This window comes from Balaenoptera acutorostrata, chromosome 21, assembly GCF_949987535.1.
Source record: "Balaenoptera acutorostrata chromosome 21, mBalAcu1.1, whole genome shotgun sequence".
In the NCBI taxonomy this organism is placed as follows: domain Eukaryota; kingdom Metazoa; phylum Chordata; class Mammalia; order Artiodactyla; family Balaenopteridae; genus Balaenoptera; species Balaenoptera acutorostrata.
In genome coordinates, this window is record NC_080084.1 from 33031620 (window position 1) to 33044871 (window position 13252).

General features: G+C 46.8%; 1 protein-coding gene across 7 annotated transcripts in view; it reads left to right on the plus strand.

Annotated features, from left to right (window-relative positions):
* The window catches only part of MCPH1 (microcephalin 1), a 273679-nt gene that overhangs the window by 80404 nt on the left and 180023 nt on the right, over positions 1-13252 (plus strand). The gene's annotated exons all lie outside the window — the stretch shown is intronic.

Below are 13252 nucleotides of genomic sequence, written 5' to 3' on the forward strand. Positions count from 1 at the left end.
CTCAACCACTGCGCCACCAGGGAAGCCCCTGGGGGGGTTTTTTAAATCATTGTTTTCATTATTCTTGAAATTGAAATTGTTTGTTACTCTTTCTGTTTTTACTTTGATCCCCAACCTGTGGTCACTCCAAAGCATTGCTGTCTGAGGGTAGCATCATTTGTTACTTGCGTTTCCATTTTGCATCCACTAAGTACCCACCCTCCCTTCTCCTTCCCCTAAGCATGGTGTTATATTAATACTGTGTTAATTTAAACTGGTAGACTTATAATACACAAACAAGCTGTAGATATATTTTCAAGAACAGCGGTGGTCTTTTTCCCTCGTCATGATTTAACCCTGCATCGGTCCAGTACAAGAGGTTTAGGACATTAGTGCTTAGAGTCATGAAGTGGAGAAGGCTGAAATTCCCCCCAAAAGTCCTATTTGCATAGGCGGCAATTGGGGATTACCTTACCTAATTATGTCTGAGTACCGATCCACATTTATTTGTATGAAATGTCACTAATAACTCCAGCTTCCGTGCATGAATATCCTATTTGCCTTCTCTCCAGTTCACAGTGTCTCTGTCTGTTTATCAGTCACCTCTTCCTTCCCTGGTGTCTCAGAGGGAGAGATGTTCTTTATCTTTTATGAGGCCAGGCAGCTGTACTTGATTCTGTGCCCAGACTGTTCTCCTGGAATGTAGAGCCAGCAGAGAGGTCAGGCATGAGGGCCGGCGTTTACTGCTGCCAGGCGTGGAGACCGCTGCCTGAGTGCCCCCTGTGTTTCTGCTTCGTGTCCTGCCAATGTTCTCCCACTAATGACACATGGAAACGGAGCCAGGTGCACATTTAACTTCTGGTAACCATATGTAGAATTAACCACTCTCTGTGGGATTAACCACTATCTGTGAGCAAGGCAGGAAGTAAAACATGTTATTTGATAAAATTCCAGGGCTCGGACAAGACTCCCCGCCTGGGCCTTCCTGCCCTGAGGGAGGAGCCTTGCCCACATGACGTAAGTGAATTGATTAAGTGCAATAAGGCAAGAAAACGAAATAAAAGGCATTTAGGTTAGAGGGGAAGAGGTGAGACTAGCTCTGTTCTTAGACAGTATGATTGTTTATGTAGACAATTGCAAGAAATCTATACCAAAAAGGTCTCAGAACTAATAAGTGAGTTCAGCAAATTGTCGGGAAACAAGGATACAGTAATACAAGGTCAACAACGAGGTATTTATGTACAAATCTAACAGAAAAAGATGTGCAGGATCTGTGTGCTGGAAACGACAAAACATTGATGTGAAACAACAGAGAGACATACTGTGCGCATGGATTGGAAGACTCGGTGTGGTTAAAATGCCACTCCTCCCCAAAATGATCTGCAGATTTAACTCATTCCCACTCAAACTCACGGGAGAATTCCTTGACGATATAGACAAGCTGACTCTAAGATGTGTATACGGAGAAAAAGGAACAGAGTAGATGAAACAGTTTTGGAAGAGAAGGACAGAGCTGGAGGCTTATGCCCCCGGCCCCTGGCTTCCAGGAGTAGGAGCTGCTTCCCCTCATCTGGAAGGTGACGGAGCTGGGAGTGATGACCCCTTCTGGAAGGGGACCCTGTCCGCTTGGAGAGCCTTCACCCAGCCTGACCAGCCAGAGAGAACAACTTCAGACTAGAGAGCCCAGCTGGACGGGGGTGGGGAGAGGCTCCGACTAGCAGGGTTGGCTGGTCTTTGTGTGACAGCGGGACGAAGTGGAGCAAAGGAAACCCCATCTACCCCTCTACCCAGGTGTCCCTTCCACCCTTGTTCCTTGTGCCCATCCTTTCCTACTGGCCTCTCCAGGTGATGCCCTAAAGTACGTTCCTCTTCAGGGAGAAGGTCACACGGAGGCTCCCATCTGAGCAGTCGTCCCCCGCTCTTGTCTTTCCCTGTATTTATTTCCTGAGTCTGGCCCAGACTCTGGATTCAGGGATACTCGCCTCTGCGTGGGACCCTCCGACCCGCCCGCATCTGCGCTTCTCCCCCTGAGCTGGGGAGTCACAGAGCTGAGCCTGCCCGACGGAATCAGAGCCGCCTGTGCAGACTCAGAGCCCAGGCGCTCCTCCCGCTGCAGTGGGAGCAAAGCAGCTTTCGCAGAAGCTGCGGCCCCTCCCCACCCCGGTGGCAGCTCAGTCTCTGCACTGACCTCCCACCAGGCAAAGGTGGTCGCGGGCTCCCCACGCGCACCCCCCGGAGCAGGTTGCAGGCCCCATGGCGTTCCAGCGGCCCCTGCTCTTCCTTCCCTCACTTTACTTTCCAGAACAGTGTGTGAGACTCAGCTCAGGCCTGTGCAGGCAGGAAGTTCTCCCATCCATCATCCAGGAGAGGTGGGCTGTGGGATGTGACCCCCTCTGGGGCATCAGGCGGTGTAAACCTGCCACCCCCAGCTCCTGATCCGGTCTCACTCCTGGGCTCTGGTGTGGTTCAGCCTTGGCCCAGGCTCCCGGCCTGAGATGGTGACGAAGTTCAGGGGCTGCAGGAAGCTGTTTGCTCTGTTTGGGGGCAGGAGGTATGTAGGGAGCTGGGTCCTAGTCTCCATTTATGAGAAACAGAGAGATTAGGGGCACGCAGGTCACTGAACCCACACTTCTGCAGGCTAAGCTGGATGTGTGTGGGACTGCGGTCGAGGGGGTGGGCGGTCTGGGTCCACTCGCAGGCTGCAGAGGTCGCTCTGTCCCTGGACCTTGCTTCCGTCCTTTCTCCTCCTCCTCGCTTCACTGGCCACGGGGTCTCCCTCCAGCCCTGGGTGTGCGGCTCTGCCATCCTCACCCGTCACGGGGCAGAAATGAGGAGCAGTAGCCTGGGAATGCAGAGGCAAGCAGAAGGCCAGGGAAGGACCAGGCCTGGAGGGCACAGGCCCATCTGGGCGTCCTGCAGAGGGGCCCACAGAGACCAGGAGCTCCCTAGGAGGAGGGTGACAGCCACTGCCATCCAGGACAAGCGTCCAGCCATCTGCTTGCCTCTCCAATTGTCTCCAGTCTTCCCACTCGGCCCAGAGATGGGGCCACGTGAAGGTGTCCTTGGCTTCATCCTGCTTCCCCTTCCCCACCCTGTGATGTTTATACACACAGCCTCAAGGAGCAGGAGCCGGCGGTGAAAGGACATACCTGCCGATTCATAGCCAACATCCAAACGGATAAAACCATGGAGAGAAATGTGTGCTTCATTAGTAATTGATGAAAGGAGAGCACTTTTCCCGTAGCAAACCGTAACAAAAAATAAGACGCAGTTATCGGCAAAGTAGTACTAAAATAACACCCCACATATTGCATATGGGGTACCAAGTGGTCCAGGCTTCCTGATGTCAGTTTGGTGATAGTGGCAAACATCCTAAAAGTTTCCATGGCCTTTGACTTCATAATTCTACATTTGATCATTTATCTTAAGGAGATCATTAAAGATGTATTTATAGGATGTTCATCCCAGCATTGCAATAGAGAAGAAAAGGAAAGCGACTGTCTGATTGGGGGTTCGTTTCTTTTCTGCTGTAATGAAAATTTTCAATAGGGAATTGCTGAAGTAAATTATTGTGTATCCAGCCAGATGGCGGAGTACTGCACAGCCCTGAAAAGTCACGTAGAAGAACATTTGACTAGAAAGAAAAATGCTCTTTGAACATTAAAAAAGGTTATAAAAGTAGTGAGCATTATGTAATCTCAATTTTGTTTTTTTTTAATATAGGTGTGTACTTGTGTACATAAAACAGATAAAAAGACTGAGGACATATTCCAGAATGTTAACAATAGTGGTTATCTGTGGATGGTGGAATAAAGTAATTGTAATTTTCCTCTTTGGTTTTCCTGTTTTAGAGGAAAATTTTCTAATATAGAAAATTACAGAAAATTTTATAGAAAATTTAGAAAATTTTAAATAAAATTATTTTCTAAATAATATAGAAAATTTTATTAGAAATTTTATATAGAAAAAATTATTTTCTAAATAATATAGAAAGTTTTCTAATACAGAAAATTTTCCAAATTTTCTATATTACTTGTGTATGACTTTCGTATAATAAATAAAATTTAAAAGAAAAAAAAAGCAGTTGGAGGTATAACACTACCTGATCTTAAGGTATCCTGTGACACTTCAATAATCAAGACGATGTGGTCTCAGCAAAAGGTCAGACATAATGGAACAGACGGAGAGTCCAGAAATACACCCAGGCAAACGGTCACTGGTTTTGATGAACATGCAAAGGCCATTCAGTGGAGAAAGTCTTTTCAACAAATGGTGCTGGAGCAACTGGGCGTCTATATACAAAAAAATTAACCTATAACCTTACGCTCTGCACAGAACTTACCTCAACCTGGATCACAGACTAAAATGTAAAATGATCAAAACCATAGGATAAAAATCTTCATGACCTTGGTTTACACGAAAAGTTCTTAGATACAACACCAAAACCATGATGTGTAAGAGAAAAGATTAACGTTATACTTCATCAAAATTAAAAATTGTTACCCTGTGAAGAATATTATGAAAGGACCAGGAGAAAATACTTGCAAATCTCATCTGACAAAGCACTTACATCCGAATATATAAGCTGTCACAACTCAAAAATAAGAACACAAACTACCCAGACAAAGGGTGGTTCTGCTTAGAGACTCCTATATATTTCCACGGCACCCTGGGCCTCCAGGTGTTGGGCTGTTGGCATTCCCAGACGGGTCCTGTGAAGTTGGCACTGCAGACCCCGACTGAGAGCCCCCAGGCATTATACCAGGGCAGAACCCCTAAGCAGGAATGGTATCTTTGAGGAATAACAAGAAGGTCGGATTGCGGTACGCCAAGAGAAAAAATAGCAGAAGATGAGATGGGACAGCCAGATCGTGACGGGAACGGTGGTAAAGTGCTTGTGTCCTATTCCTTGTGTCGTGATAAGACAAGGGAAGGTTTCTATCCTGGGAGTGACGTGATCTGACTTGTGTTTCTCAGAGGACGTGGCTGCTGGGTGGAGAGCTCCCTGCAGGGGAGCAGGATGGCATCAGGGAACCCGCTGGCAGCTGCTGGGGTCAGTATTCCAGTGGGAGAGACTGCAGCTCGGAGTGGGTGGCAGGAGGGCTAGCGGTGGCAAGACGCGCTCTGATTTGGATGCGCTCGTGCCGGTCGAGGTCAAAGGCTTTCTCGTGGATGGGCTGCAGGTTGCGAGGGCAGAGGAGTGGGATAATCCCGGGGTTGTTGACTTGGACGACCACATAACAGTTGGTAAGAAGATGACTTAGCAAAGATCCATAATGATTTAGAGGGGTGCGTGTGGAGGCTTCTCTCTCCTCCTACGCACCCAGGCAGACGTCACGGAGCTGTGAGAGGCACGAGCGCAGGAACGAGCCATCCACCCGGCGCCAGGCGTCACCGGATCCACGAATCCGCCATGCGTGGCCCTGCAGTTTGACACAGCGGCTGCCCCTGTTCCCCCCTGACTCCCTGCAGCTGAGCACAAGTGACGGAAGCCCCAGGAGCCCCCGTGTCACCCACGGGACCCTTGCCAGATAGTCAGCCCACTCGGCCGATTTTCTTAAATAACACAAGGTAGCATCACCTTGAATAATTTCTTCTGCTTCAGGATCCGTGGTACTGTATTAGTTTTCTCTGGCTGCTGTAACAAATTTTTCAGAGGCTTAAAAAAAAAAAAAACCCCACAAATCTATTTTCTTACAGTTTCAGAGGTCAGTAATCTGAAACAGGTTTCTGGAGGCTCTAGGACAACAGTTATTTCCTGCCCTTACCAGCTTCTGTAGGCCACCCATGTCCCTGGGCTTGTGTCCCCTTCCAGCGATTAGGTCATGACCTCTGCTTCCATAGTCAAATCTGTGATTTCCCGCTTTCGTCTTTCACTTATTGGGACCCTCGTGGTCTCATGGAGCCCACCTGGATAAACCAGAGCATTTCCCATCTCGAGGTCATTAACTTCATCGCATCTGTAAAGTGCCTGTCACCGTGGAAGGTAACACATTCACAGATCCTGGGGACCCGCCTGTGGACAGCTGTGGGCGCCATTATCCTGCCTTCTCCCACATGCACAAGTGCATTAATTCTATAAAGGCCATGTAACACTGTTTATTGTGTCCCCGGCTGATGACTTTTAATTGATTTGAATTCTGTAAGGGCAGGCTTTCTAAAAGTTTAGGAAGACACAGAAGGAGGAAGGCATGTGAAGAGTAGAGCTTGGAGTGACGTGTCTGCAAGCCAAGGAGCCCGAGGGAGGAGGAGGGAGGCCTGGACCACGTTCTCCCTCAGAGGTCCCCCCAGCAGGGACCCTGCCCACACCTTCATGTAAAATTCCTAGTCCTCAGAATGGGCTTAGGTCCTTGTAAATAAGGAGACAGACCGTTCAGAAACAGAGCACGTTGAGAAAAATTAAAAAGGAAACGCTTACAGAAAGAATAGAGTAGGTTTCCCTGGGCCTCCAACCGTCCCCAATCTGTTCATGTCCTTCCTGACGCGGTGCTCACCGGCGGTGCTGGCCTGGAGCGAGGCTGACCCGCGGGGGAGGGTGGGGTGTGGACCCCCCAGGACAGGAGCCAGGGGAGGACTGGGGCGGGGCTGTCACAGTGCTGAGCCAGGAGACTTCCTCGGGGTTTTAACACTAGTGCAGGAAAGCATTCAAGTGGTAATTTTAAACAACACATTTTACTTACCAGTATAGTGATTTCAAACAGTGGCAAAGCAGCTGCCTCAAAATCTAAGAGCATTTTGCCCTTGCTAAGGCACTAATTAAGCCACCGGTTCTTCTGTAAGATCCAACTTCCGACAGGTCCTATGTTTTGTTTGTCTGGTATCTCATACATCCAGTGCCTTATACTAAGAAGACAGGAATCAGCAGGTAGCTGTTCAGAGAGAAAGAATGGGATGACAAGGCCCTTAAATGATTGCACTGAAAACACACATCCGCACACAAATGTAAATCCATACGTGCTTGCTCTGTGTGGAGGTTCCCATATATTTCCATTATGTCGTCATCATTTTCCACGTATAAATCGGCAGTGCGTTTACCTTATTTTGAAATAGAGGAAGGCCCATAGAACTATAACACAGTGTCCAGGCCTCCAATGTTTTATCAGTTGCAATAAAAAAAAAAAAAAATTCAGTACGGGACAGTTAAACGGTGAGCCACCTGGCTGCCCCGGGATTTGGGGATTTAAAGTTAATCCATCCCCACATAAAACGGGAATAGACTCTGCTGGGTGGCGGGAACCTTCCCGCAGGGCAGCCTTAGGTAAGACGCTGCATCTCACTGAGCTGCAGCTCCTCGTCTGGGAGATGGACCTAGCGACAGGATGTCCTTCACAGGATTGTGTGAAAGCTAAGAGTTAAAGGTGTGTGGTGCGCCTCACGGTGACTGGCAAAAAGTAAGAACCTAACGTATGTTAGCCTTACAACAGAAATAACTTATTCATCCCCTGCAAGAGCTGTAAAAATCACTTCTTACATCCTGTCCCCGTGGTCTTTATATACGGAAAGGACGTATTAACCCTAAAATTGACAAAAGACACTTGCTCTGCACCAGTGAACCCTTGGCCGTGGACCCGTCCGTTCCACGGCTGGTCCTGGGGAACATCCACAAAAGCTTGTAAACGCTGTTGGCGCTCGTAGGAGAAGAGGCTCCGGGGCCCCTTTATCGAGGAAGGGGTTGTGAGAGAAGGCTGGAACAGGGGTGGTCTGGGTGGACAAAGGGAGGAGCATCTGCGTCTGGCCTTTGGGGGACCCAAGAACAGACTCTTTCCTGATCCTGCGGATTTCAGTGTATTTGAGACACCACTTCTCCTAAAGCCACCGTGGTACTGATTTTCATATATTGTTATTTTAAGCTTCTCCAGAACCATCAGAGTCCTAGTACTCCAAGTGAGAGCTCTCAGAGTTTAAGGATACTTTTGGGATTTGTGTCTCTCTATGAAAACAGCTTACCAACGATGCCCGAACACTCACTATTTGTGAAAAGCACCAACCGCTGGGAAATCAAAAAGCACAGGATGCACTGTGGCTTAAAGAAAAATGCCTGGTCATGTAATTGTGATGACTCACAGGTTTCCTCTTGCGGGCATGACGTGTTCATTGATACTAATATAGATTATTGCCTTAAAAAAAAACCGTAGAAATGAACTGAATCCCTTTCCCTGTTCAGCTCCATCTTAAATAAGACAGACATCCTCGCTGCTTCTTGAATGGCCTCCTCCATTAATTTTCTAAACAAAATCAATCGGACGAACATGATAAACTCTTTTGAGAGACAGAAGTTGCCCCTGCCGCTTACAAAGCCACACCAGCTAGTTTCTAAAGCTTAGTGCACAGTTTAAAACTCATCTGCAACTTGTTCACGACTTTGGACAGGAGCTTCACAGGCGGCAGCTTCTTTTAGGGTCAAAGTTTGAAGACTCCACACACTTACTTGAAGGGTCATGTTGCCTTTGTGCAAAAGGAGTGACTCTCACCCTGTGGTCTGCCTCCTTTTTCCTTGTCCCCAGTGCAGTTTGGGGGGTTCTTAAAATACTCCTCTTGGCGAGCGCCATGGACTTGCCTCCAAGAAAAGCATTGCTGGGAATGCTTTTATTCCAGGGTTTGTGTGGTATTCTCTGGAAATTTTTTGTGAAGGAGAATTCTAGCAGCTCTTCAAAATTAGACAGTTGTATGTGGTCCAGTTAGTCATAGCCAGAAAATCATGGTGATTTTATAACACAGTTCAGTTTGAATTTTTACTTAATCTGGTGTGTGTGTGTGTGTGAGTGAAAACTCTGTTGGCGATTTCTACTTGTTTACAGTTCCCACTTCCATTGTTAACTCTGCTGTTTTCAGCAAAGAGAATAACTTGTGCTTTTCCTGCTTCGTGACTGAGTTGTCTATCAGAAACAGAAATTAGGCCTATGTCCTGTTCACAGGAGACAGGAAGTAACACAACAGAAAAACAGAGAAATCGGTTTGACCAAAGTGTCCCTTTAGACTGAAGTGTGTTTGTTATTTTTTGTTCAAGCGTGGGCTCTTCGAATTCTTTAGCAGAATTGTCTCACTTTCACTTGTTTGGTGTCTGCCGCACTCCTCCTGACTCACCTGTGATTCCGCTCTGCCTACTTGCCACCTCTGTCCAGGGAGGGGAGGGGCCCTGTCACCTCTTCTCCCCTCTGCTCCCAGTACATGTAGCTCTGTACCCCTTTCAGAGACACGCAGAGGAGTGACTCAGCCTCTATGTTCAGGTCTAAAAGTGTTGATTCTGACTGCTTTTGAATAAGGCTTGATAGAGGGTCTTAAAGCTAAATCACCTGTAAATGCAAATCCCGGGCTTAGAAGCTAAATCAGTTCTGCAGCCACATTTCAAGGCAGTGAACTCAACAGAAGAACAGAAAAACACTTTATAATCAAGTGTTTCATAAATCAAAAAATGATGTCATAGTGGGTCAATTGTCTTGAAATGATGTGATTCAGTTTTGGCTTTCTCACACTGAACTCAGTAGGTAATGAGTTTGATAAGACGTATTGTACGTTATTGGCGTGAGCACGGAATAAAACAACCGAATTAGAATGAAACATAGTTCCTGCAGCCCATGCCTGTCGTGTTGCTCTGAAGACTGCTTAGTCACCCTCCTAAAATTACAGCCAGTGGTAGAACCAGACTGGAATCTGGGGTTTTCACTGGTGTTCTGGTACATCCCTGCCTTCCCGGGACTGTTCAAAAGGAATCGTCTTGAAACTGTTTTCTCTCTCTCTCTTTTTTCTTAAAACCTTAAGTTGGCATATTAACTTTGAATAATTTTTAGACAGAATGTACTTTATACACCACACTTGTCACCAGGGTTTGTGAGCTGTTTTCTTAAGTTCTCCAGCAAACATTTATTGGCTGCAACCACATGCTGGGCGTTGATGACATAAGATCTCCAGCTTGGGTCTTTGCATCTTCATTGGCTTAATTCAAGTTATTTTCACTCTGCCGCAGATTATACCTCGATGAAGTACTTATACTTTAAAAAACGTTTTCACATCCGCTGTCTCCGGGACCCTGTGAGATAATAAACATTGTTCTGTTTAGTGGTGGAGACACTAGGACAGATAGCTCACCTGGCTTGGATGTGAATCTTTGAAACAGTCTTGATAAAGGTATTACCCTAGGCACTGGCTATAAACAGTCATCTCAAAGTACACCTAATTTAAGAGTTCTCATTATTAAAATAATGGCTTCTGTTTGTGGACAGACACAGAGCCTGCCGTCCTCTGCTCCTTTCACTTGCGGTGGTTCCTGGAAGGTGCCCAGGATCCTTCTCTGCACACCCTGGGGCCACGGGAAGTAGCGGACCTGTAGGGCTCCTGCACCAGCTCTGCCATCCTGTCGTCCCAGCCAGACCTGGGGTACTCTCTCCACCCTGGAGGTGCTGTGCTCTCCCAGCTGCATAGCCTCACCACTGAGGACAGATAGGAAAAAGTGATTCGCCTAGAAAGTCCGGGGCTTGGGTGTTGCCCTTCTCGAGAACCCTTGGAAAGTTGTGTGAACAGGACTGTGGGTGTCACCTTGGAGTGACCCGTGCTGAGTTTAAGGGGTGAAAGTCATCTTCAGGGGGAGGAGGCTGTGAAGTCCTGGACCGCAGCCGTTGACTGTGTTATGAGTGAAGTCCCACCGTCATTTTGGAATTCGTAGCTTCACGTCGATAATTGGTTCTTCCGCTGTGCAGAGGTGCTGGAAAGGTCCCACGGCTGAGACTGCAGGAGACACAGCCCGGGACGCTTAGTTGGGACGCAGAGGACAGGCCTTCGGCTTCGTAGGTCATGGCCAGGAGCTTGGGAAGCCAACGGGGTATTTTAACAAGAGGGCGGCCGGCTTTTCTCTCTCTGGCTTCATGTAAAGAATGGATTGCAGGGAGGCAAGAACAGAGGGACCTGAAGCAGGCAGTTAACGATCGTCCAGGTGAGAAAGCACCATGGCCGTGACCGGGATCAGTTTGGTGCACTTTCTAGGAAGATCTGACAGGGTTGGAGAACATAGGTGTGTGGAAATAGAGAAGTCAAGGTGCCTCCTGCCTAAATGTTTTACTTGAGCAGCTGTAAATGATTGAGAATTCTGTAGGGTAGGCAGTGGTCCCAGTTACTGAGGTGGGGAGTACTGGGGGAGAAAAATGTTTGCAGGGTTTGGGGTACGATAAGAAAATTCTGGGTTATACATATTAGGTTTGCGATTTCTATTAAACAACCACATAGAGATATCACATCAAATTGTATAAAATATAAATATCAAATTATATTTTCTGTAATTCAGTGTTTATTTGTTTGTTTATTCAGGGCAAAGGTTAGGGCTGTAAATATCCAATTGGGAACCATTAGCACATAGGTGGTATCTAAACTGTGGTACCTGCGGAGTGAGGAGAGAAGTGAGCTTAGGACTGGGTTCTGGGCTGTGCCAACCTGTAGAAGTTGGGGAGAAGGAAGAAGAGCCAGCAAGCGAAACCAAGAAGGATCAGGTGGTGGCAGAGGTGGACCACCAGGAGGACTGATTCTCAGGCAAAATGGGAGCCGTCTCGGGAAGCAGAGCGTGTTCAGTGGTGCCGAATTCCACTGAAAGGCGAAGAGGGTAAGGACAGAGAAATGACCATTAGGTCTGACCAGATGGATGTGGTCAGAGACCTTGGAAGCATCAGGCTTAATGATAAGGAGGGACGAAGAGTTAACAGTAAGAAAAGAAGTGGAAACAGTGAGTGTAGAACTGTCTCTGCACCTGCTGGCGTCTGGACGGGGCAGCATGAAATGTGACTCAAGCCTCGTAGCGTGGCACATTGAAAGACAGCATTCCTGGGGCCTGACAATTTGGTTTTGTTATGATGAATTGGAATTGGTCTGGTGAAGCACCTGAATCTATTGGCTTTAGCAGGGGAAAAAGAAAATACTAGATTAAGGTTGTGTATGTTAAAGCAGAAGTTACCGTATTTGGCAAACAGTGTAAACGCACGAGTCTACACATGAGAAAACCCAGTGATTCCCTTTGTGCGGGGCTTGTTGCTTTTCAAAATACGGCCTTCAGGGGTCTCACTGCTTCTGTTTTGTTTTGGTTAACTAGGGGCAGCTAAGTAGAGATGCCAGTTCTTAACTTTTCTTAACCTCAGATTATCTCTTCCTCGCTTTATGCTTGAGAATTCTAGGACCTCAACTTAGTCCATGTGGAATGGGATCACAAATTCAAAGTTCATATTTAGAAAAAAACTTCAGTTATACCTAAAGGAACTATTTATTATTTAACCTTTGCAACTTTGTGTTGAATTCCTAAACTTTCACCTGTGTTTCTGGCATCCCAGTGAAGCAGTGCTCTCCTTAAACAGCAGCACAGAATATCTTACCTTCAGGTTCTCATCAGAAAATGCAACCATGATTTCATTCTGTGGAACTTTTCGAAAATTAGGGTCAGCTCTCCATCACTGAGATTATCTGTTGGTGACCTTGGGGACATTGTTAACTGTGCATTCTTTTAGGTTTCTAAGCTCTATTCCTGAGTTAGAATAGATTGCCACAGAACATCATACTTGAGCTCTGTTCATCCCTGCCCAAGTACCCTCTGTGAATTGGGCTTTAGTGGAAATATTAGGTTTTTGAAGAGAGAGGATGTAAGAAATACTGGATTTAAAAAAACTATTGTTATGTTTTTCAAAAACTGTAATTGACAACATTTTGCTACCTGATACTTTTTATGTATGATCCACACAATGTGTTTCTCCTAAAATTCATTGCCCTGGAAGGTTCTCTACAGAAAACCTTTTAGGCTCTTTTTTTTTAACTGGAGAATAAGAAATACGTAACTGAAAGTGATTTTGTCGGGCTTCCCTGGTGGCACAGTGGTTAAGAATCCGCCTGCCAATGCAGGGGACACAAGTTCGAGCCCTGGTCCGGGAAGATCCCACATGCCGTGGAGCAACTAAGCCCGTGAGCCACAACTACTGAGCCTGCGCTCGAGTCCGCGAGCCACAACTACTGAGCCCGCGAGCCACAACTACTGAAGCCTGCATGCCTAGAGCCCGTGCTCTGCAACAAGAGAAGCCACCGTGATGAGAAGCCCATGCACCTCAATGAAGAGTAGCCCCCGCTCACCACAACTGGAGAAAGCCTGCATGCAGCAACGAAGACCCAATGCAGTCAAAAGTAAATAAATAAAATTAAGTTATTTTTTAAAAAAAAGAAAAAAAGTGATTTTGTCAACTGAAATAGCAGCTTGCCTTAGATGCCTGATAGATCTACTTCTTAGTCCTTTTAAATTGGTCCTTGTTCTTTT